Source organism: Podarcis cretensis (assembly GCF_951804945.1).
Source record: "Podarcis cretensis genome assembly, chromosome: 17".
NCBI classification, from domain to species: domain Eukaryota; kingdom Metazoa; phylum Chordata; class Lepidosauria; order Squamata; family Lacertidae; genus Podarcis; species Podarcis cretensis.
In genome coordinates this window covers 21,305,761-21,332,016 of record NC_137187.1, presented here as the reverse complement: position 1 = coordinate 21,332,016, position 26,256 = coordinate 21,305,761, and the positions used below count along the sequence as shown (strand labels likewise).

The 26,256-nt window shown below is 43.1% G+C and overlaps 1 protein-coding gene across 26 annotated transcripts in view; it reads right to left on the bottom strand.

The window, feature by feature from the left end:
• PTPRD (protein tyrosine phosphatase receptor type D) overlaps window positions 1-26,256 on the bottom strand; it is a 1,166,566-nt gene that overhangs the window by 383,233 nt on the left and 757,077 nt on the right. The window contains exon 1 of one of the 26 annotated variants that reach the window (XM_079959089.1): window positions 3,082-3,604. The exons of the other annotated variants lie outside the window; for them this stretch is intronic. The gene's annotated coding sequence lies outside the window, so the exon portion shown is untranslated. Of the gene's footprint in view, window positions 1-3,081; window positions 3,605-26,256 lie in introns of those variants that run through there. 26 annotated transcript variants of the gene reach the window in all.

Genomic DNA, 26,256 nt, shown 5'->3' with positions numbered 1-26,256 from the left:
TTTCACCACGCCATCCTAAAATCTTCTGATTTAGCTTTGGTAAATCCTTTCAAAAATAGAATTGCCTCTTAGCTTGATAAATCATGTTCAGTTTGAAAGGAATTCAATATGCAAATGTTTCAGCTGTTCCTCGGCACAAATTGTCTGCCTTGTCAATTTGAAAAAGTGAAAATCAACAAAGGAATACTTGACCTTACAGCCTAATGTCTATCAGGAATGCCATGGTTGGTCAATTTCAAACCTCTGAGAACAATGAGTGGCGCATCTTCAGCCCATATCCTATTAGCACTGACTAGATTTCAAGCACAACTTTAGGATTCTGGCAATCACTACTGTAGTCTAATTACACCATCAACCTGCACCCACATCATTTTCAGAGTAATCACCATCTTTCATCCCCCCCCCCTTTTCTTATTTTGGTATTAGGTGAGCAGTGGCATTTCTAAACGTGCTATAGGATCTTAGAGCTACCCCTCGCACTGCTAACTCTCCCACCCCAAATCCGGGTCCTTCTTATATCGGCTAATAGTGTTAAATTTGGAACTGAAGATGAAATGAATCCAAAAAGCTCGCAATGACCACCTTTCAGACAGCAATGTCCCTCAATCATAAAGGTAGAAAGGGAAGCATCAAAGCTCCTTATAAGACTTGCCAGTGGGGAACAGCACAAAAAATTATCACTCATTCCAACAACATTAGCCTAACCCTTTGGTAATAAATCATAGGTAAGTCTTTATGAAATCGGCACAGAAATGTCCTTCTAGCAAAAAAGAAAAAAGAAAAAAAGAAAAAAGAGGAGAGTGTTCCGTACAATGGTATTTGCTGCGTAAGAGCAGTTTATACAGGCCCCTAGTGGCTTACCACTCACAGCAGCAGACAATGGGGTGATCCCTACTTTTTTGCTTGTGAAGTTCTAGTGCCATTGCCAATCCAGTGTGGGAACTGCAGGTGGTCTTTTAAAAGAAAATAGGAAAGTACCTTGTGTTTCTAATCACAAAGTCAGAGCTATTGTCAAATACTTCACAGATTTTTTTTAAAAAAGAAAATGTATCTACCCACACGCAAACCATTGTCCTATTGCTGCTTGAGAATATTTGAGTTATATAAAAGCCACAATAGAATGTTTAACCAATGTCACTGCAATTCACCAAGTAGCAAAATGTTGAGACAGATGAAAATGTATTTTTAAACACAACTGCTTGAAATCTAAAACCTGCATTTCCCTTTTTGAGTGTCATTCCTACCAAAGCACATATAAATCACAATGGATTTCTTAGTGCCATCTTAAAAGCTGAGATCGTCTGTTTCACTAAACCATGTACACAAACCATGTATCATTCTGAATTGAAAATACCTATAAATATCCTACCATGCCTCCACAAGTATTATTATATGAAAAGGTATCTAATTATCTGTCTCCCTTCTCTTTGCAAGAGCTACAGAACCTAGTACTGAAACATGCCTTGTAGGGAACACATCTGATGTTTATAGCAATTTAACAGAGCAGAATTTGACAGCTGAACTTAAGACACTGACCAGACTATCAATTTCACATTTGAAAAATACCGAAGCCATACAGTAGATCTCAGGAGAACTAATTTAAGGACATTTTGATGAAGCAAATCATCAGTGTCCCTTAAAAGCAGACATATATGTGACTGATTTATATTCAGAGGATGAAATCTTTGATTTCTGTTGTTTATGTTACTCTGTTGTAGTGTGTAGTCCTTATTTCAAAATGAACAAAAACACTTTTCGTAATAAAATTCTACCGTCAAAGAGGGGAGTCCCCCCCCCCCAATAATTCTCTGTCTGTTTTTCATGTTGTGGGTTTGCATGTCATGGGAGTGAAAGAAAATGACAAAAAGGTCACTATCATCTGTCACAATAGAACTTTTGACACTATTTCCCAAGCAAAAAAATCACAGGAACCAACACAAAACACACCATGAAAACTCAGTGCAACGACTCATAGATTCTGAAGGAACATAAAATATTGGTGCTGCACTCTGCTGGGGTGAACACTTTACATGAACCACACCAGGAAAATAATTTTTAGGCAGGTACAAAGAAACTTGATGCACTTCCCAGTGGATTATAAAATATGCAAAACCCTGAAGGGACGAATGCTGGTGACACTGCCCTCTTCCAAAATAACCTGTGGAGAAACAGAACTAACACTAGCGGAAGAGGCGATTGGGGAAAAGGTTAAGTATAAAGGTTATGACTTGTGGGGCAGCTAGTCATTGACAGCGGCTTGGGGAAGAGGGCAAAGCAAAAAAACAAAAACAAAAAACCTTCACAAGCATTAGGGAGCAACTCAGAAGGCTGGATGGAAGTATTGTGGAAAATAAGTTTCCCTCAAAGGAAACATGGGTGTACTCTTGTAAACCTTGCCATGCCTCTGTCAAAAGTCCTTGTCTTGGCTGCTTTAAGGATACTGTTATTATTGTTATTATTATTACATAGTTCCTGTTTTAGCATATGCGTTTACTTAGGAACCCTATGAAGGAGAAAGAGGGGGTATTATCTGGGCATCCCAGGGGTTGTTCCCAACCTACCCCCCTCCCCGTCACACGCGCGCAGGCGGTTCCCCTCGCCGGCATCTCCTCTCGCCTTTGATTTCTGTTCTTATCTCCCCACTGCGATAAACACCACTCAGGACAAACGAGCTAACTCGGCCATCATCATCATCATCATCAACAACAACAACAACAACAAGCCTTCCGTCGGTAGGCAGCACCGCACGCCTCCATCTCTCCCTCCCAAGCAAACGGACGGCTCTCTCTCTCTCTTCCCCTGGACACCAATCCTGGCACGCACCAGCCCAGCGTTCTTCCCACCACACCGCCTTCAGATTCCCCTTATTGTCAGCTCTCCTGTCTGGAGATTAGACCCCGGGGCTACCGGAGGGGGGGAGAGAAGAAGAGTAGCTGAGAAATGCACATGGCTGTCTCTCATGCACACATCATGCACGCGCGCGCACGAGCGCGCAAACACACACACACACCACACCAGATTTCCAGAGCAGGGGCTGGAAGAAAGAAATGGGTCAGCAGCAGCAGCAGCGGGAAGAATTACCTGGTCATGCTGGCTCCCCGTCGGCTCCCCTCGCAGCAGCAGCAGCGCCGCCGCTGCCCCCGCCGCCAACCAAGCCCTCCTTGCCGGGCGCTGCTTATTGGCAGGGCTCCTTTCCTCTCCTTTCGCCTTCTTCTTTCCTCTTGCTGCTGCTGCTGCCGCCACGGCCACCTCTGCTCCTCTTTCCCCTGCTGCTGCTGCTGCTGCTGCCGCTGCCGCTCGTCTCCCGGGAGGCCGATTTAATCCAAAGCCGAGCGAGCGGCTGCCAGCCGAGTCCCTCCTTCCCCTCCCGCGACGCCCCCAAGCGCCCGGGGGTCTCTTGCCGCCCTCTCACGGACCGTCCAAAGCGGGGAAGTGGATGGGAGTCCGAGGGGCCGGCGGCATCCAGGGAGCGGGGAAGCCGGCGGAACTCCCCGGGCTGCCGGGTCTCCCTGGCCGGCTTCTTGCTGCTGCTTGTCCGCTCTCTTCTGCCTTCTTTTTCTTGCTGCTGCTTCTGTTGCTCCCAGGCTCTCTCTCTCTCTCTGCTCTCCGCTTCACCCTCCTCCTTTCTCCTCTTGCTCCCTCCTCCCTCCTCCCTCCCCCTCCCTTTTGCCCCTCTTAATTTAGTCCATTCTTTAGCTACAAATAGAAAAACCGGATCCACTCTCCTCCTCCTCCTCCTTCTCCAAGGAGGGGGAAAAAGAAGGAAAAAGAAGAAGAGGGAAATTTCCCCAAAGTGCAATGCAGACCCAAAAAGGGCAAGTTGGAGATGGCTCGGATGTTGGAGAGGGGTGGAAACAGAATAGGCGAGAGATTCCCTCTCAACCTTAAAAAAAAAAAAAGCAGAAAGAGGAAAGGGGGGGGGAATAAAGACCCTTTTAGAGGACTCCTCTGGGAAGAGGCGATGGCTGCGCGCGCTAGCTGAGGGACCAAGTAAGAGGGATGCTCCCCATCTCCTTTCCTTCCCCTCTCTCTCTCTCTCTCTAGGTGATATTTATATGGAGAGAGGACATAATATATATTATTGCTAAATCCTCTTATGCTGTGCAGATCACAGGATTTGAGTGCGCCCCCCCCCCCTAGCAGTGTTGTGAGAAGCTTGTTGCAGAGCCCGGCTGTTTTTAGGCGAGTGGGAAGCGGGTGGAGAACGGCTGAGTCTCTCGCCCTTGCGCGCCTGGCTGGACCACAGACGGACGGAGGACGCGAGCAGCGAGGAAGGCGCACACGCGCAACGCCGGAGCGCGCCGGGCAGCAACGGTGCGCTGTGTGGGGCGGAGTGGGGGGGGGGAGAGATTGGCAGGGACGGTGACGTCACTCCCCGTTATCTCGCTGTACCAGCCCAGAAAGGACCTCCCCCTTTCTCTCCCCCTCCCCACCTCTTGTGCCAAACACACACAGAGCTACACGCGCACGCCCCGCGTTTGCAAGAAGGCGAGAATCTTGTGCGCCCGTGTTTTCCCTCGGAGAAGCACGCACGCTTTCAAACGCGAGCGAGCGAAGCAGCCGGTTGGGTGCCTTCTCGCTTTGCACCCCGCCTTCTCTCCGCCCTCTTCTGTGAATTTTGCGAGAGCTCCTTTCCTCCTCCTCCTCCTTGCAGCTGCCCTCACGTCTTTGAGGACGCGCGGTGCAACCTCCCAGACGTGTTTTTTTTTTTTTTAAAAAAAAATGGAAACTTCGTGCGCGAGGGAGAAATCGGGTAGGAGAGATGATAGTTCAGGTCAGGTGGTCCGTTTTCCTGGAGTTAAAGGCCGTTTGGGAGGAGTCGTGCGGCTGCAATCCTAACCCTGCTTGCCTGGGAGTAAGCCCAACGGAGTTCAGTAGGGGTTACTTTTGAGTAGACGGGACTACGATTCTGTTGCACATCGGTTCCCCACCCCACCCCTAGAAACGAAGGGTGTAAGGTTGCTTGAAAGAGGCGAGTAACAAAAGGAAGCCTGTTACTTCATTCTGTTTATAAACCTTAAACTGTCAAGCAAATGAAACCTCAGTGTTGCATTATTCAAGAAAATTGCTGTCTTAGGGTCATTTACATTTGTTGTATATGTAGTACCGTTTACGTAATAATAATCATAACTGGGTGGAAACATGGTGCTATTTATATAAACAACAGCATTTCTTATTGGTAGTTTAAGTTAAATAACAGTAATTTGCTATTAATTACAATGTTTGGGTTTCTAAAAAGAAACCATGAGGCTTCTGAATGTTTTTTTTTAAACAAAAGCATCACAAATCCTTGTAAGAAAACAAACACACACTAACAGTGTGAACCACAGCATTCTTTCACCACCAGGCCCTGCTACGCCCCCACACTATTATGAAGTATATTCAGAAATAGATACAACTAATTCCTCAAGGTCAAAGTCCAAATATTCTGCAAATCTCTCCCAAAAGTTAATCCTTGCTGAGTTTCAGCGTGACCCTTTTTGCTTCACTGATGACCCAATTCTACACACAGCTTGTGCGCGGGATGAACCAGGGATCCGATCTGTTACTTGTGTTCCACTCATTTCCCTCTGCAAATGTTTAAAGGATAGATAATAAAAACAGGCTGACTTGTGGCTTCTTTCTGCAACCCCTGAAGGGCTGCTTACAGGAGCAACTGGACAGTGCCAAGACATGTGTTCATTACCATTTAATCTGTCTCCAGTGGACTACCAGTTACTACTGGTCATTGAAACTGTATACACATGAAGTTAGCCATAATCCATATCTGTCCTATAGTAATGAAAAAAGAAATGCTTCCATCCAATCTGAAAAAGTTAAACCACATTCACTCCACAGTTAAGCTGGTGTGTACATTTGAAACACCCATTGCACATGTACAAACGACGGCTTCATGAATAGGAATTGGGGGGAGTGCAGGCATGGGATTAGATGAAAGACAAGGGGGGGTGTCACCTTGCTGCCCCCAAACCACTCATGTGTGCATAGACTAACTGCCTTAATTGCAGAGATTCACACTGAGGGATACAGAAATATTAGTAGGCGATAGCCACACACGTTGTGTTAGCACGCTGAATTATCCCATTCCTTTCTCCTCCGTCTTTTGTTCTCAAAACGCTACTGGCCTGCCACATCCTTGTGGCAACTTGATACTACATTCCATTTCTTAGTCTGTCTCAGGGCATTAAAGCAACAGTTAGTCCATTTTCCTAAAAGAACACAATGTTTCTGTGTATATACTACAGAAAATGCTACAGCTGTGTGCATTTATAAACGATTTGTTCTATATTTCTCAAATATACATTTGTAAGCACTGTATAGGAACATGTAAGGTGGGTGAGCTGACAGAGTCCTACTTGCACTTGCCTGTGAAAGGCCTTCAAGCACTGCTTGCCGCAAAGACAAATTGTCAGCGTACTGTTTTCCAAAGATACACAACACAGAGAGAACAGGAAATGGGATTGCTGGAAGGGCAGGGGAGGGTGCAGTGCATTGCCTTAAAATGTTTTATGAACAGGCATGTTCATTTCCACACTTCGGGATTCTTTGGGCCCCGCAGATGTGGAAACAAATCAGTAACAGTTTGAATGAGAATTTTGAAACAAAATGTAGGTTTTTTACACATCCAAAGTGTAGCCAGCGCATCCCCTTTTTAAAATTTGTTTTCAAAACAAAAAGAATTGTGTTTTAAGTCTGGCCTGCATTTTCTACATTTCTACATTTCATTTTCTACAGCGCAACTAATACTGATATGGTTTATTTGCTTGCTTGCTTAAAAGAAAAGTGTCCTCACAGGTGAACAATCTATTTTTATAAATCAGCTTAATGTTAGATTATTACACTAGAAGTGTTGCTGGGGATCACATAACTGCTATTTCAGTTATGCCATATTTGTGAGTTTCTGATTGGCCTCTGGTTGGCCACCGTAAGAACAGAACACGATATAGACCTCTGGTGCAGCAGGGTGCTTCTTACGTCATTATGCATAAATGCTTAATTATTGAGATCAATTATGCATGCTAGGCATTGCATCCAACAAAGTTCTGCTCAGAACAGAACCTACTGGAATTATTGGACCTGTTAATCATGTCCATACCGGCAAAATTGTAAAACAGGACACCTAAAGGAAACTCAAGACGGTAATTGAAACAAGTACCCATGTACCAATGGATACTATTTTGAGTCTGGTCCTATTAAGATAGAATTTGTATGGTCTTCAGGTAGATGTTTGCATTATGCCCAGCACAAGCCAGCCCCTCTTGTCTCAGAAGTACATTTCATTGTGTTCAATGGGCCTTACTCCCAGACAAGTATGCATACCATTCAGCCTTAATTATCACTGAATAGGCCTTTCATATGTTTCTGCAGCAGAAGCAGACTTCAATGAAAAAATCCACATGAAGGTGGAATTCTACTTTTGCCTGACCGATAATGAGATTGCATCTAAAGTTTGTCAAGAAAATGCAAGTACAAAACACACTTATCAAAACGTATTCAGATATAATTTTGAATTTATCTTGTTTATTTGTCATCAGACAATATTATGAAACCCGTGCTTGCCAATATTTCATACGCTGTAATGCATATTTATTGGATGAATAAATTGTGCATTTTGAAAGCACTTTGTTTTGCTAAGATGTCTTTTGCCAGTGTTCATTCAACTTTAAAGAGTTCAAACAGAAAACCTGTTGTGAATGCTGAAATAAAGGCTTGTGGTTACAATGGAAATGAAAACTATCATTATCTCCTACTACAGGGCAAACCATAAAGTGGACTTAGTTTAAGGTTCTCAGAGTTTTAAACTTGAGTTTTCTTCATTCATCATAAAAGAGGTATAGTTTTGAGTTTGGTTTTGGTTTCGAATTAACATGGTTTTTAGGTTTTGCAATAACATACATGCATAGTAAAGCTACCACACATTCTGATGTAGTATGCATTTTGGAAAACTGGTGGAATTTCCCTAGATTATTTGATACTGTGGAAACACCTCAAGTTTAGGTGCCAGTTGCTGCCTTTCTGTCTGCTACACCAGGGCTTGGGTGCCCACCTTGTTAGGAAAACTTGCTTTAAGAAACAAATAAAAGTTCCTGGAAGCTTTAAAGAGGGTTCCAGAATTTTGTTTAGTGTGTAGGAGTGGCACTCTAGGCTTGATTGGTGTCAGCTGGAGGTTCAAATAAAGGGAGGAAGTTGCAGGCTGCAATTCCTGCACGAGGAAAACACACACACACACACACACACACACACACACTGTCAGCACGCAGGCTGACAACAAGGTTGGAAGTAAGACAATGAGTGCTGCTGATACTGTGAGTTTTGCTGTCTCAGGATTGTTAATCACTGGACTGAGATTATACCATGCTGGAGAGATAAAGAAGGAATTCAAATAGCTTGTATATAATAGTAACGGAAATGCTTGTGCAACCAGTCAAGCAATAAAGAAGCTCTTGACTGTGAATTTGAGTATGGCTCCTGTTCTTGTCCTCTGCCTCCAGGGAAAACTCTGCTACAAACAGTAAGAAGTGGTTTTACTGAGGTGCCACCACACTAGCAGAGTAGCACAGCAGAAGTGTGTGGGCGGTAACCTCTAATACACCCACCCATGTTGCTGGACTCCAGTTCCCATAAGGCCCAGACAGCACAGCCAATGGTTAGAGATGATGGGATACTGAATTGCCAAAGGTTCCCCATCCATTATGCTACACCATAATAGCCTGAGATGGGGAAAATGCTGTCAGCTGTTTCTGGCTGCCTCTCCCCTTTTGTATTATCTGTGAAGTGGGAGGGGTAGACATGGCCCGGGGGACACCATGCAATGATATGTCCATTTCCTGCATGGCTAATGGGGAAGGCATAATTTGTGTGGCCAATGGGAAGACATCACTTGACCGGTGGCAGAAGTGGAGTGACTGTAGATGCTTGGAGGTAGGGCAGCCAATGTTGCTACATCAGCACTTCCTCTTTTCATAAGCTCATGGCTCTCTTATGCTGGTGTTCCCGGTATAGCAGCTACTAGCTATCAGGAATGAGCCAGCTCCTAGTGGAACTTCACAGCCTGCTGCAGAACGGAGAGGGTTAGATCTGACACAGGCTGAACAGTGGTCAGTGCACAGTGCTTCTCCCCCACCCCTGGGAATGCCGGTTGCAGAGGGAATGACTGAGAGCAGGCTAGAACACAGCCAAAGCTCTCAGGAGGCTTGAGCAGGCTTGGAGACAGTCTACAAGAGCAAGAAGAGGCTGGAACTAATCCAATAAGTCTGAAGAGTCGACGAATGGGAGGGCTGCTAGATAGGAAGCAAAACAAGAGATGACAGTTCAATATCTTTTGTAGACAACGGAAGGAGTCTTCAGAAGGGTCATCTTGCGTGATCATGCCGGTGGCTGCGTTAGAGCCATCCGGAGCTATCTGTTTGTTTTTGCAATAAATCCTCTTTTTTAATTACCTACGCTTACTGTGTTATAAAGCTGGGAACTTGGACTCCTGACACTAGAAATCCCAAGTGGACTGTGGGACTGACCTTTTACAAATTAAATGTACACCTCAATGATAATCCACAGCAAAATAGAATAATAGGCTTGCTCAACACGACTACGCATACCTGCTGTCAGGCTTGAGGAATTCTCTCCCCCCCCCCATGGTTTCCAGAATCAAGGAGGACCAAGAAATGTCTTGCTTACGATTTATTCAGTCATTACGGGAGAAGACAAAGAATTCAGTCCTTTCCCCATGATGGAGTTCCTCTCTCTTCCCTCTTCCCTCTTCCCCAGCAACACCTGACCCTATGGAGGCCCCCTGTGGTCAAATGTCTTTGCTTCTGTTGCTCTTGCACCCTTAACGAACGTCGTGTTCTAGGGGACGGCGGATCATCTATGCTGTCTAATGAAGTGTCAGCTGTCTGGGCTATCTCCCCACCCTACCCCATGCTTCTTCTTCTAACACTTCATAACTTGGCAGCTGGCCAGTCTCTGCCTCGTTTATCTCCCTCATAGCTCGGCTGTAATTCAAACTGGCCTCTCTCCACCCTGTCAGCTACAGGAGAAGGGGGAGGCAATCTCCACTATACCTCTTCCTCGTGATTCCAGTCCCTGACACCTTAAATGCCATGTACACCTTAACCAAAAATGCACTCTCCATTCTTTAAAATCAGCTTATAACGATTCACATTATAGCATTTGTATGTGATTGATTCTTAGGAGTTGGATAGAACAAAGTCATACTCAGAGTAAAGGTAAAGGTAAAGGAACCCCTGACCATTAGGTCCAGTCGTGACCGACTCTGGGGTTGTGGCGCTCATCTCACTTTATAGGCTGAGGGAGCCAGCGTACAGCTTCCGGGTCATGTGGCCAGCATGACTAAGCCGCTTCTGCCGAACCAGAGCAGCGCATGGAAACACAGTTTACCTTCCCGCCGGAGCGGTACCTATTTATCTACTTTGACGTGCTTTCGAACTGCTAGGTTGGCAGGAGCAGGGACCGAGCAGCGGGAGCTCACCCCATTGCGGGGATTCGAACCACCGACCTTCTGATTGGCCAGTCCTAGGCTCTGTGGTTTAACCCACAGCACCACCCGCGTCCCTCATACTCAGAGTAGACCCATTCAAATCAATGTGCTTAGGAACATACTGTAGCTAGCTGCCCTGTACCAAATCAGACCAGTGGCCCATCTAGTTCAGTATTGTCTACAATGCATGGCAGTAGCTTTCCAGGGTTACAAGCAGCGTTTTTCTCCTACCTTACCCGGACATGCTGATGACTGAACTTGGGACCTTCAATATTAAAAGCAAAATTTTCCCTGGACATTTCACCTGGACACTGCTTAAGGGTGAATACCAGCTATGTCTGGAAAATGTGGGACGTATGCCAACCCTATGATACATCCCTACATGGTGGTGGTTGTTTTTTGTTTTGTTTTGTTTTTTTAAAAATGTATTTACAACTTTCAGTGTACATGCTTTTATTTCCAGTTCGTAGCACATACTCTATTGCAGCCTAATAAACCTTGATCCTACTTCATCAGTCTCAAATCTCCATGGATTTTTATCGTGTGATTAATTACCAGCTTCCTGGAGTCTTTTTACTCTCTTCAATTCCTTTACTACAAAGAGCCGAGATAAAAATAGCAAGCATGGCAAAAAATAATGAAAAAAAGTAAAATGTACTCAGAATCTCTTTCTTCTTCAGACATGCTTTCCTTTAAGTACCAAAGGTTTATCATTTGAAAGATTTATAAGAATCATGAAAGTTTAAGAGATGAAGATAAACCACTGAATGACTCCTTAGAGATACCAAATTAGCACTTAAAACATACACATATCGAAGGTATATTTGCAGAGTTTATTATTTTTGTTTACTGGCAAATGTATATACTTATTAGCTTAGTAGTTTGTAAGTTTTGGTATTCACCAGATGCAGCAAAAGGGCCTTGCGAGCTATAAATGAGAATTCTAAAGGTGCAAACAAAACAACTGGGGGTCTGTTTCTCTTAGTCACTAAGAAATCCAGGGCTTAATGTGTGTGTTAATGGAGCTTTATGACTAATCACCTGTTAGATTTCATCTGACAGCTTGTCACGCTGTAACTGTAAATAATAAAAATGCATGGCTATCTTAATGTATGCAACTAAAGAAAGAGGAGAGGGAGAATATTCCATAATTTTACTTTGATATGGCGCAGCTCCAATAATTTAATGCATGCACTAGTGGCTCCACTCATAGAGGCCCAAGAAAATTTCGGACAACTTCCTTTAAATTGTCTGACTGTAAATTTAGACCACCTCCCACCCCGTTCCACCCCCAGTACAAATGAGCGTGCTAATTTACACACCTGAATTCTTCATAAATTCCTGAGGGTACCCCCAACCTGCATTCTGCATCCTTTTCCCCAAATAGCACATAGCAACTTCAGAGTCCTAGGCAAAGGTAAAGGGACCCCTGACTGTTAGGCCCAGTTGTGGACGACTCTGGGGTTGTGGCGCTCATCTCACTTTATTGGCTGAGGGAACCAGCGTACAGCTTCTGGGTCATGCGGCCAGCATGACTAAGCCGCTTCTGGCGAACCAGAGCAGCGCATGGAAATGCTGTTTACCTTCCCACCGGAGTGGTACCTAATTATCTACTTGCACTTTGAGGTGCTTTCGAACTGCTAGGTTGACAGGAGCAGGGACTGAACAATAGGAGCCCACCCCCTTCTGATCGGCAAGCCCTAGGCTCTGTGGTTTAACCCACCCTCTGTTAGCAAGTAGAGTCAAATGCACTCTGACAGCAAGGGGCACTTTGGTGTCACTTTCCCACAACTTCAAGTTTCATGTATTCCCCAACATGACAAGGTATGAATTGCTACACTGTGTTTCAGGACTCTCCTCCACCTTAAGTTAGGTATTTAAAAAATCATGTGTTTCTTTTGTTATGGTTTTTGAGGGCAATTCTATTCTACTGCAATAGGTGAGGAAACTGGAAGAAGAAAACCACACACATAAAGATATTGATCTTGCAAAAATGCTGCTTAAATTTATCAGTTACTTGTAATATCTAAGAATCTCAGTCAAGAACCTGCTCTCTCCATTTTATGTGAGAAAGGAGTGTAGAGGGTAAAAAAACACTTGTCTGTTTTCATAATAGACAAATTGCTTTCCTTGCCATCACCACAAATTACATCAGAGGTCAATTAAAATAAAAACCCACATGTTTACAAAGTTAGGATCTCCCTTGTGACCCAGAAAAACTGACCCCCCCCAACATTGCAGCTAACAGTTTGCACAAAACTTACTAATCCATTTTTGGGGGTCACTGAGACCTCAACTTCAACAGCAAATGTTGGCAAGCAACCTGGACTCTCACCTTTAGCAGCTGCCCAGAGTTAATGGCAACTCTTCATTCAGAACCTTTTGCTGTTCATGGAAAAATCTCTGAAAAACATGTTGTTAAGAGTTGTCATAAACTCTTCTAGGGCACAATGTCAGCACCCCCCTCCAAAATAATCAATAAGCTCCTCAAATTTGAACATTGCCTTCAATGCCAATGTAGCAATGTGAGAGACAAGCCTTCCCCTTTGCACAACCTATGGGATATAATTACCAACACACTCCCACAATGCTTTGTGCCATGCAAGAATGCTACAACTGATGAGCAATTAGTGCCATTCAGATGAAGATGTCCAATGAGGCAGTATCCACCATCCAAATCCACAAGGTAGGCATAAAATTCTGCCTGTGTTGCTATTCAAAAACACCATCTGTTTATGGTGTAGATATATATTAGGGGAAGGAAGGAAGTGTCTCAGAGGTTGAAAACTTAGGCTGAGAAACTGGCAGTGCATGCATTCCCCCAGAGTTCCTTTCTCACAAATCCAGAAGTGTCAAGAGCAGCATTTTGGTTTTCAGTAATATTTGACACATGTTTTCAAATCTGCTCATGTGTTTATACACAAATCGATGTATCTCACATTCACATTCATAGCAGTTCTCCTGCTGGAGACAATTGGGCACCCAACAAGTAATTTCCTAATTACTTAGAAAAATTACCAAGAACCAAGAAACACCAATCAAAATAAATATGTGTGCTTATTTACACAAAATTGCAAACAGTGAATAAAATGTCATAGCTTGGGGCATGGATACAGAAATATAAACTAGCAGGATGGCTAGTTGTGGCATCCTACCCAAACCCATGTTGCCTCCACAATAAGCTTAAACAATTCATAATACAGAAAAGGAGACAGCTTAAAGGCGGAAGTTTAACAGCTGTCAATGGTATGAACAAAGAATCTCTTCCTAGTAGATCTACATGTAGAGAACACCTGCTTCATGTTGTATCTCTTCTAGTCCCGCAGTTGTGAAATGTGTTGATTGTGCATTGGCTGGCCATGTGGCGTATGCTATGGATGCAAGATCTATGAAATATGGTACTCTTGTTACTAGTAATTCACAAATCATGTTTATTGCACTTCTATATCATACAGCACTATTATACATAATTAGACCCCACAGATGTCTCTTGTAGGTTTTTGCACTTTACTTTGTGAAGCTTTCTATTTATTTCAAAATATTTCTAGATCATTTAGTGTGGTTTTTTTAAAAAAACAAAAAACAAAAACAAAAACAACAACCCACCACCACCACAACTAGTGTTTTTTTAATAAAAAAAACTATTTCATTTTAAAAAACTAAAAGCAGTCTACCAACAATGCAAATCAACATTTAAAACACCAAAACAGTATTTTTAAAAGTCAGAACCAAATACCCAGTGATACATGTCCAAACTTATGGACAGCCTGTGCAAAAAGATACATCTTTATATATTGTTGACTTGGATGATGTCTGCATAACTATATTATTTACTGAGAAAGGGAAGGTCTTAATAAAGGCATGATTATCCTGAGTTGCAAAAGGTGTCATGCTTAATACTTTCCATCAATTATTTTAATTGCATGGCTTTGGGAAGGTAAATCTGACCATTTCCTCTACATTCACTCTTTGCTCTCCACTTCTTCCAGCCTTTCATTTATCCTTCTGCTGTTTCCCCCATTTCCCCAAAGCTATCTTTTATTAGCACACGGCTTTGCATCTGCCCCTTTCAGTCTCTGTTCCCCAATTCCTAGCGTCATCTTGCCCGCCCATCCCTCCTTCGGGTATCTGTAACATCACTACAGCCCCGTTAATGAACAAGGAGGGCTCACAGCTTGAAAAGTAACAGCACATTGACCAATTCTCTGATGTCGTCCCCCCCATTCTATATTCTGTAAGTCAGGTGCTGTCTAAATTTGCTTCAGCTTAACACTGATTTGCAGTAAACTGATAAGACAGAGGAAAAACTGCTGCCGTGCCATGGTTTCTAAAACATAGTCGTATGCATACTGAGATTTGTGGCAGGATATTCTTGCCTGTCTGCCTGCCTATTTATTTATGATATATTTGCTTGGTGTTTTTTTTTTTTTTTATTACTACCAAGCACTAACGGTCTTCTAGGATTTCCCATTACTGGAAATTAGTAAGATAAGTTGCTGCTGGATTGTTTCTTCGCTGCTGCCAACAACAGGGCTGGTGGGCCAGTTGAAATGGCTTCATGGACTGGATCTGGGTCCAGGCGCCTGCCATTTCTGCCACGGATTAAACCCACAATAGCCAAAACAATCTGCTGACTGTGTGTGACTTTCCCAATCCATGTAACTATAACATTAGGAGAACAAGAATCAGCTACCATTAAGCTGTGAGGGTTTTTAAGAAAATGGAAAGGGGAGATTAAATCTGCCTCACTGCATGCTAATTTTTGGTAGGGCTTCAATTTTTGGAGGGGAAAAAAGTGCGCTTCCATATTAAACTAGCTCTGCAAGGGAGATCATGCATTAGTCACAGTTCCACAATGGAAGGAGATTTATTTTTTCAAGAAGGGAAGCAAGTTCTCTTGAGTTCTGTTAACATAAAAACATTCAGCGTCAACCACAGCAGATGTATTTTCAGGTCAGAGCTGAAGTTCAAACCAGTCCTGTGTGTGGATTTCATGTACTTGACTGCCACAGCAAACTGTTCAAATTGCTGGCAAGCAAACCTCTTGGAGCTTGAGCCTGAAAACTTAAATGGTATTTTCCTTATGCATGAATAACTTCTGTCCATTCCAAACTTTGGATGTAGCACAGAGCCCCCCCCCCCACCAAAGGTGAGTAAGGAGGCACTGGGCTTTGGGAAGGAGACACGGGGGCTCGGGCAGGGTCCTAGAGTCCTCCTACCTCCTTCCCAAATCTGGGAAATGGCTAACTAGACTCCGGGAAGAAAGCAGGAGGACTCAAGAAGCATGTCAGAGCCTTACACCTCCTTCCCAAAGCCTAAAAAGGTAAAGGACCCCTGACAGTTAAGTCCAGTCGCAGACGACTCTGGGGTTGCAGCACTCATCTTGCTTTACTGGCCGAGGGAGCTGACGTTTGTCCGCAGACAGTTTTATAGGGTCATGTGGCCAGCATGAATAAGCCGTTTCTGGCAAAACCAGAGCAGTGCATGGGAACGCTGTTTATCTTCCTGCTGGAGTGATACCTATTTATCTACTTGCACTTTGACATGCTTTTGAACTGCTAGGTTGGCAGGAGCTGGGACAGAGCAATGGGAGCTCACCCCATCGTGGGGATTCGAACCGCCAACCTTCCGATCGGCAAGCCTAAGCAGCACAGTGGTTTAGACCACAGCACCACCCGTGTCCCAAAGCCTAATGCCTCACTTATGGGGCTTTGAGATGGCATTCCTTCATCTCAGCACCTAGTCCACTCTCTTTGTCCAAACCAATTTCATTTTATTTTTGTCTATCATAGTAACTTCTTTCAAGGCACATAAAAAGATGGCCATGTTGATGCATAAGAAAAAGCTCCAAAATTTATAGCTGGGTTTGAGGAAGACCTTTATTGGAACCAGTGAAAATGTCCCCAAAGTGGGGCAAGCTTTTGAGTTCTGTAGCATCAGGCAAGATGTCACACAAAAGAATGGGGAAACATAAGGGGAAAACAAAACAAAAAAAAGCACAAAGCACAAAACTAGGCTGGCTTTTGTAGTCATAAGGTCAGCTTGTAGACCATTCCAGGAGGAAGAGTGCTGGCTGAATAAGTCCTTCTAAGATGCTAAAGATGTCAAGTTATACACCTGGGGCTCTGGGATAAAGAAGCAATTGCTGGTCCCTGAGAAATCAAAGTGTGAGAAATTACAAATGGGTTTAACTGGACATTTTGGACTAATATCCTTGTGCCCACAAGAGCACCTCAGTTATTGTGGAGTGATTCTCTCTTGTTCTGCAGGCTGTTTCTCCCTAAGGTCCTCTTCCATAAATAAATGTTCTGCACTCATACATTTAATATTCATTCTGCTTCCCTAAATCACTAGTCTTTAGTTGGTGGGCTTGGACCTGCCCCTGCGTTGCGGCCTGATCTAAGGTGGTTCGCAACAGTAGCAGTGCCACTAAAAAATACTTGGAAAGCACTGAGAAATGGGTGCCCAAATGCATATTTGGGATAAAGGTGTATCCTGGATCTAGCAATACTGAAAACTACTTCCAAATATTATGCAAGAGGGAAAATTAGGTGTAATCGTTTTTGTAAGACACACTGAGAGAAAAGGTTACAAAGCAGCCTATGAATAAGTCTAAAGAAATAAATGTTTTCTATGCTAGGGCCAGCACTTTTTCAAAAGTCTTTTTTTGCACCATCAGTCTTAGCCGTCATCTACCTCCTCCTTAATGGTGCTGCCTGCAGCAGGCTGCTTCACCTTGCTGCCTACCAGGGACTGAAAGGCTGGGTATGGTTTTTTCCAGCACACCGCTTGCAATCTGGATCTATGAGATCCAGTTCATAAATTTGCCCTGGGAAAGGATAAAAGGGAAGATGGAACTGCAATTTTAAGTAAATATTTGGTTCTTCAAATGTAAATCAGACCCTAAAGCTCAGTCGAAGAAAACCTGTAGAGGAAAGAGCTTAATAAAAAAAAGAATTCCAGGAGGGGCAGTGGACGATAATGATGAAAGGCTGCAATTGCCACTCTCTCCTGCTTGTTACAAGCCAACAGCTGATTGATATGAGCGAAAGAAAGGAAGTGGAAGCAACGTGAGCATTTCTCCATAAAGCAAGCTCAGGCTCTCATCTCTGCATCTTCTAACATCCTCTTTCCTCTATAGCAAGCCAATTATTTTCTTTTTAAAGGAGGCCATTCCTTCCCTCAGCTTGAAAGACAGAGGCAGAAAGATGGAAAGGGAAATTATCACTGTTTCTTCCTCCCCTACTGCTAGTCCAAAAATACATGGTCAGTAGTAAGGTGTTGGGGTAGATTTATCACAAGCAGCAAAATAAGAAGCCCATTTTAAAATGCATGCTTACATTGGGATTATTATTCACTTTTATATCTTCCTCTGTATTGTACTGCTACTATTCCCCTCCCCCCCTTCTGCTCTGAATCATTTGGGTACAAAAATAATTCAGTATGGAAGTACTATTGTAGGGAGTTCTGCTAACCAAGATGCAGGTATCCAGCCTGTTTGGGTTGCATTTCACCTAATAGATCAGGGATGCTGCTTGCACGTGCTCTGGGAGGAGATGATGCTCTGAGGTTTGTTAATTCCTGTAGCAGCAGTGGCCAGTAGCATTTTTAAGGAGTTTCCCCAAGTGCACCAATTGTGCCTCCACCCACCTGAAGAAATCAGATCTGGCTACCTCCATTCATACCCTTGTTACAGAAAGGAGTACTGAATTCATTTTCTATGAAAAAGGCAGGATATAAATTGTTGTAATAAAGTGTTTTTGGGCCTGTATTTGAAAAGTTTGTTTGCCAGGTGATCAGATTTTCCAAGCAAGCAGAACTAGCAAAGAGAACAAAACGTACAAGAAGGGGGTCAATCATTAGTTCAACACCCCTTCCCTAGAGGTCTGTGACTGGAGAATTCTGGTAAAATAATTCCCCCTGATTGAGGGGAAGCTTTGAGAGAAATGTTTCATTTTTGTCCAGAGACATTGTCCACACATTTTTGTTTTGTCTGCCTCATATTAGTTTGAAGGCCCCTGTCTTGGAATGATAATAATAATAATAATAATAATAATAATAATAATAATAATATACTATTACTATTATTAATATTATTACTTGGGGTGATTCATATCCCACTTCAGTACAGAGTAGCCTTGAATCTAAAAAACAATGGCTTTTTAGCCTCTACACAGGCATTTAATTGGAATATCTTGCAAAGAGTTGAAACTTTGGAAGGTTGCCATATTTAAAGAAGTGAAAATCTGGACGCAAAAGTTGAGTTTGTTTCTTTTTTTGCCCAAAGTTGTTGAGTTGTGTTGTTGTTGTTTTGACAAAGTTGTTGAGCAAAATCTCAGAAAAAAATAAAGTTTTAAAACTATTTTTAAGGAAATTCACCCCAAAATCAACACTTTCCCCAGACATTTTAACGGATTTCCATTATTTTTGCCCAGACGCCATTTTTGATGGGTGATTCTGCACATATGGAAAGCCCTAAGGTTGAGCAGTGAAATGATTGTGCATCCCCAATCTTAACCTTTAAGGCTCTAAATGGTCCAGAATACTCTATGTATTATGTCCTTCCATTTCAACTTGCATGGGATAATCAGTTGTCCAGAATGCTACCACCACCCGATGTCCAGTGGGTGAGGACACAAGACAAAGTTTTTTCAGTTCCAGAACCTTGCCTCTGCCATGCCCTTATTTAGCATTACAACTTGAAACGAAAACAGCTTTTTGGAGTCGATCACTTTTTGCTTCCTGCTGCACATTCTCATTCGGTTGTTTACATTCTAATTTGAGACTACTTTTAAGGATTGACTGGGTGGTATCCAGTGAATTTTTACTCAGTGTAGACCCACTGAAACGAACATGCCAGTCTTGGTCATGTTTCTTAATTTCAGTGAGTGAAACTCTTGAGTAAAACTTAGCTGAATACCACCCATTGTTTTTGCATGCTGCACTACAAAGTTTCTCCCAGAGGAACTTTGACAGAAAGCTGGATTATAAATGTTTAAATGAATAAAAATAATGTATTGCTGCAAAATATCCTGTGCGTAGTTGTCAACTAGTCGTATAATTGAGGCCAATCCTCAATACAGCTGTGGGGACCTTTTTTCAGACAGGAGTGATGATGTCATACTCTAGCAAGTGTAGGAGGTGATAATAAGGCTTTTACATTTACTAAAGAGGAAGTCAGAGAATGAGGGTAGCTTTTCTATAACTGTCAGCTCATTCTAGTTTTATGCTAGATACTGCTGATCTATGGGGGAGGGTGTGCAATGAATCAGCACAGCTGCTTCATGTTTGGACTTGTTCTTTGGGACACGGCTCTAGGGGGGTGGGAAATGCCATGATGAGCTCTTATACTTCACAATTTGCCACTGTACCACTGCTGCCAACCTTTCATTATTTCCTTTGTATTATCACTTTGGGTCATAGTTACTTGCCAGCCGCCAAACCATCTCATGTTGGAGAACGGCCACATCTTTCTGTATTGTCACAATCAACTGTGATTCACCCAGTGATCTACTAGTTGGGAATCTCTGATAGATGGGTGAATTTAATATGCGCTCTGGCACTGGATACATTCTGCCTTTCATCCCTTGAGTATCAGCCATAGTAGAAACAGTGAGTCAACTGTGGTACGAAGTGCCGCAACTCAAAAGCATCTCCTGTCTCAGAAAGAAACACTAAACACTGCATTTTGTGCTCTTCAGATGGCAGGAAATCTGAACATGCTACAGCCAAGGCATGAAATGTCTAACACCAGTAGGGTAAGCAAGATCTGTTCAGGTACGAAGCTTTCCGACAGAAGATTGTGTTATCTTTAAAGAGTGGGTCCAGGAGCTGGTATTTGGAACCAGAATATTCTGATACAGATTGGAGGTGGGGCTCAAAGGAAGGAAGGAAGGAAGGAAGGAAGGAAGGAAGGAAGGAGTGGAAATAAAAGAGACTAGTTCTTTTCAAGGTAAGGGACAAGGAATGATTGTAGGAGGTTGTCATACACTATCCCCATGTCAAAACCCTTCATCGTGTTGGCTACTTTCAGCAAGTTGTCAGATGTTAGAAGAAGCAAAGCCTTTCTCTTGACAGGCTGAGAACCAAGTTTTCAAATTGTGTTTTAAATCTGTGCTATAAACAGTTTATGCCATTTCTGTTGCTAGGTAAGGATTTTATTTGGGGAACAAAAGGTTACATTTTATTGTCAATTATTTATTTTATCATTGTTTTGCTGCTTATTTTAAATATTATATATTGTATTTTTAACGTTATCTTGTTTGTAAACCCACCCATGTAATATTTGTTGATAATTGGCCAGGTACATTTAACATATAAAAATAAAGAATAGTCTTCTCTTAGAACTTCCTTCAGGGGCTTTTACCAGTTCTTCTACTCTGGAGTGGGGAATGGGATCCATTCAGTGGTCTGGATTCTGAGCTGTTTTACCCCTGCAGGTGACTTTGAAATGTTGACAGGGGCAGCCACTTCTCCAAGCCTGGAATTTGCAAGTTTCCTTACACCGCTTGTTCTCCCAACAACCATAAAACTATAAGTAGGTACATATCATGGAACTAAAGTTGCATGCTTTAGTTAATTGCTGGCTTCATCACTATTAGCAAATTCATTTTCATTCATGGTTAACCAGGTTTTGGACTCCAGTAGACCCATACTGTCAATTCACATGCTTTTGTGTTTTGCATCTTTTGATGATCACAGTATTTAATATTCTTATTATTGTTGTTGTTGTTGTTGTTGTTGTTGTTGTTGTTGTTATATTTTACTGAAACATTTTTTTTAATTTTTATTTTATTTTATTTTTCTGAAACAAATGTGTAGCAGCTGGGATCACAGAGCAAAGCTAACCATCCAGGGTCTTATTTTAAGGAAGGCAGAGTTGTGGTTTTTCCTTGCCATTTTACTTTCACCATCTTTTTGAAGTGTTCAGAAAGGCACATAGATGACCTGTGCTCAGAACATTGCTTTTGAAAGTGCTTTGATGTAGTACTTCCTTAACTACATGACCACCTTGAAACATTAAAAAAAAAGATGGCAGAACAAACAGCTCTGTTGATAGCACCTATTTTGAGCTTAATTAGACAAGATAAGTCATATGATGGGGAGCTTTTAAAAGGGCTAAAATAAAAAATGAAACTGAATATTATATACTGTTACATCCAGAGAGATGGTTGTTTTTCCTCTGTAATTATGGAGATCTCATAGTGATGGAGGGGAAAGACACACACACACACACACACACACAGAGAGAGAGAGAGAGAGAGAGAGAGAGAGAGAGAGAGAGAGATGGCTCAAATGAGACAGAAAACAACAACAAGCCGGGAAATATGGTTCTGCTACTCCTCTCTACTCAAAACTCGGAAGGTTCTTCTGGGTCACCGGCCCAGCCTTGGCTACTGAAGCATGTAAACAGTGCCCCTGCTTCTCCTCCTGTGGTTACTAGGTTACAGTCCGTCACAATCTCGGTGCGGCATACTAAGCAGAAAACCACAGCTATACAACCAAATAACTAAAGCACTACACATGTTCCTATATTCAGATTTTTAACGTTACAAGGAACAACAACAGGCCGAAAAATGGACTCTGACACCACTAAAAATGAAGAGGAACAACCTCCCCCCCCCATTTCAACTACAGTGGTACCTCGGGTTACATACGCCTCAGGTTACAGACACATTGGGTTACAGACTCCACTAACCCAGAAATAGTACCTTGGGTAAAGAAATTTGCTTCAGGATGAGAACAGAAATCATGCTCCGGTGGCACGGCGGCAGCAGGAGGCCCCATTAACTAAAGTGGTGCTTCAGGTTAAGAACAGTTTCAGGTTAAGTACATACCTCCGGAACAAATTAAGTACTTAACCCAAGGTACCACTGTATTCTTGTTATTGATTGCTATAAATAGGAGACATTGGAGTCTATGGTTTTAAGTTTTAAGCTTGGCGGGGGTGGGGACAGAGAGTATTTAACTGAAATGTGTATTACCAAAACACTAGTAAGGCATTTTGTAATTAGCTGAGTAACAGTTTGGGGGTGGGGGCAGACAACAACATCCTGTGGGGTTATTAATAAATTATAAATTTTTGCCTGACTTAAGCTTCTGTAGAGGGAATGAGCGCAAGACCAAGATGAAGTGGATGATAGTTTAAAAGGGAACAGCTAGGCTGAGATCAGAGCTAGACTACATTGGAGCCCAATGTATGGAACAGCTCAGGATGGAACTGTTATCCAGACAAGGCTCAAGAGAGACAAGAAGGTCAATATTGTCCCATGCATCTTCTCCCTCTTCTGACCATCTTCTGAGTCCTAGTAATTCTTCCTCTTCCCTAGAGCTGGGTTCTTACTAGCTTTTGAAGATAGAAGGATGCAACTGGTACTTTGAGATTTCCTCCCGAGGTCACTTTGCAGCGTTTCCTCCATCAGATCCGAGCACTCCATCATTCACCTCTCTCATATTCATTAATGTCCCTACCCAATGTCTTCAGTTCTTCCTAACTTTTGGACATGGCTGCATCCATAAAGAGTCTGAAAAAGTCACCACTGTTCCTTTATTAAAACAACCAATCCTACTGAGTTAATTGGGATGACACAAGAAATATAGAAGAAGAAGCAACCATTAAAAATTGGACTAATGTACACATATGTTCCGCCAATGCTATACTGTCACACTGTAACAGCAGTTCACAAGCAAAAATAAATTGCAGTGGGGACATAATGACATGAGATGAAGCACAAAAAACGAGAAATGTCCAGGGACAGCAGGAGGTCGTTACACAGTCTGGAGGCAAAATGCAGAATGGGGCTGGAATTTCCTAGGATTCAGCTGCTTGTGGGGTGGGGGAAGAGTTGCGTGGCGAGGTTACACCAGTATTATAGAGTCCTTTGGTGAACAATAGTTAGCACCCCTGCCAGTTCAAAGTACAAAAACATTGCAATGGAAAAAATACAGCAGAAGACTCCAGCTTTTCACATGGGAACACCTTCAGCCTTGATTCGACAGATATGCATGAATCAGTTGGTCAAACACATAATTAAATAGTAAGCTATGACAAGCCTGTAACTCACAGTGGCACATCTGCCTTCAGGTACCATCAAGAATAAATTAATCAGTACACTGCCAACTTGTGAACATCAGCAATGTTATAGCCCAGCAGCACCAGGGGCGGTTCTTCAACGTTTTCTCTTCTTGAATAAACTATTTAAAAGATAATCTCCTAGTTAATTTAATCTGCAGCGCTCAAACCATTTGCTCTGGCAAACAACCTCAGGGAACTGAACTCGACTGGGTGGTTTGAGGACATCAGCCTGAAATAATGTGCACGAATTGGAAGTGCTACATCTGTCAAGTAGCAGGCAATGTGTCTTCACTTGCAATTCATTGCCCCCCTCAGCTTGTACCAGTACTGGAGGTCCTGTGGCTCCCTGGTTGGTCTATGACAGCATGCATATGCATATCCACATATTTATATAGCCAATAAATCATTTGCTGATGACTTGTAGGGAAAATCAAGGGGGAATAATTTAGAGAATTATTTTGCAAAATACCAAAAGGAGATAAAAGCCTGTGGTTGGAAAGAGATAGAAGGAAGGAAGGAAGAACTACTGGTATATATGTGCAGGAGAAAGACGGGTAATGGAAGACCTGGGATGGAGAAACTAGCTAGAAAATACCTAAATAAACAAATGAGAGAATCAGAAGGAGAAATAGTTGGACCAGTTCACTGGAGGTTTTAAAGCAGAGGTTGGATGGCCATCTGTCATGGATGCTTTGGCTGAGATTTCTGCATTGCAGGGGGTTGGACTAGATAACCCTTGAGGTCCCTCCCAACTCTCTGATTCTAATCCTTGAGGCAGTCAAAGGTCACTGCAACTAAGAGTCCATTAGGCATAAGAACCAATGGCTTTGTATGTGTGGCTTTTGCTTGTGCGTCTGCTGCAGTTGTAGCTTAATAAAACTTTAAAATCATTTTGAACTTGTCTGATCTATCACAGCTTAGTTCAAATGATGGGAAGACTCCAATGGAGTCCAGGTTCACCCCTTTAAGCAGGGTCAAAGGATCCCTGTTGGAGAGGGCTGGGATCAAATTATAGTATATCTCACAAAAAGCCTTACATTCAGTACCATAAAACTTGAGGTGTGCTCTTCCACTTGCCCGTCCCAAGGAGAGAGGCTTCAAGTTTGCTCTGGTTCTCGGAGCCAACTTCTTTCCATTGTTGGTGGTCAAAGGTTTTAGCTGGGACTTTAGTTATTCATGCTAAAGACGTAAATTATTGCATGTAAAGCTTTCATGCTTTGTGCTTTGTACATTTCCATAACTTATCTTGAACCTTAGAGAAAAGGGAGAGATACAAATCTTAATGAAGTGGAGTCGCTGGAAACAGTTGACAAAATCTGAGGGAATAACAGATGATAAGAGGTTTTGGCATAAGGCTAGCAGTGTATATTTTATAAAACAAGGGAAGGGGGCAAGGGACTTCTGCTGTTGCTTGTATATTTCCAGACCTAATTTGGAGGAGAGAACCTACTCAGAGTTTATGTCATAAGGTCTGGTGGGATTGTGGCTGCACACACATCATACATTTAAAGCACACCCCCTCCCACAAAAAGAACCCTGGCAACTTTAGCTTCCTGAGGGTGCTAGGAGTGGGATCTCTGTGAGAAGCAAACTACAGTTTCCATGATTCTTGGTGGCAGGGGATTGGTTTAAACGTGCTTTAAATGTATGGTGTGCACAGCTTTTCTGTTATGGAGGGTGAGGAAATGAGATGGGATTGCTAGAGTGGCTAACTGAGAGGAAATGTGATTAAGGGAAATGGTACAACAATACCACCGCCAGCATCCCCTAATCTGTACAAATGCTGGTGAGCTTTTCTAGGAGGACTGTGGTCATGTCGGTTCATTCCCCTCCTTGATGTTCAGCAGTTCAGAAGTTCTGGAACATAGTTGCTGTTTACTGTCAATAAGTTCTCCAAATTAAAGGTAAAAAAAAAAAAAGGTAAATGACCCCTGGACGGTTAAGTCCAGCCAAACTTGATTATGGGGTGTGCCCCTCCCCTCATCTCTCTTTCAGGCTGAGGGAGCCAGCATTTGTCCACAGACAATGAAAATACAGTGGTGCCCCACAAGACGAACGCCTCAGAAGACGAAAAACTCGCTAGACGAAGGAGTTTTTTGTTTTCTTAGCCGCTTCGCAAGACGCATCTCCCTATGGGCTTGCTTTGCAAAACGAAGCTTGCCCCGCAAGCTCCGGGGATAGCGGGGAAGTGCAGCGCGTCTTCCCCGCTGTCCCCGGACCTCTTTTGAAGCAAGGGGCGGCGGGGAGAAGATCGCTTCTCCCCGTTGCCAGCCCCGCAATCTCCGGGGACAGAGGGGAAGGCGCGCGTGCCTTCCCCTCTCTCCCCGGACCCCTTTTGAACCAAGGGGCGGCAACGGGGAGAAGCGATTCTCCCCGCTGCCCCTTCCCTTGCTTTAAAACAGGTCTGGGGACAGAGGGGAAGGCGCGCGCGCCTTCCCCTCTGTCCCCGGAGATTGCAGGGCAGGCAACGGGGAGAAGCAATCTTCTCCCCACCGCCCCTTGCTTTAAACAGGTCCGGGGATTGATTTTCAATGCATTCCTATGGGAAACCGCGCTTCGCAAGAAGAAAAAACTTGCAGAACGAATTAATTTTGTCTTGCGAGGCACCACTGTATCAGATTCTATCTGACATTAACCCGAAAGTAACTGCCAGGGTGGCTGAATTTTTGTCAGTGTTAGCTCT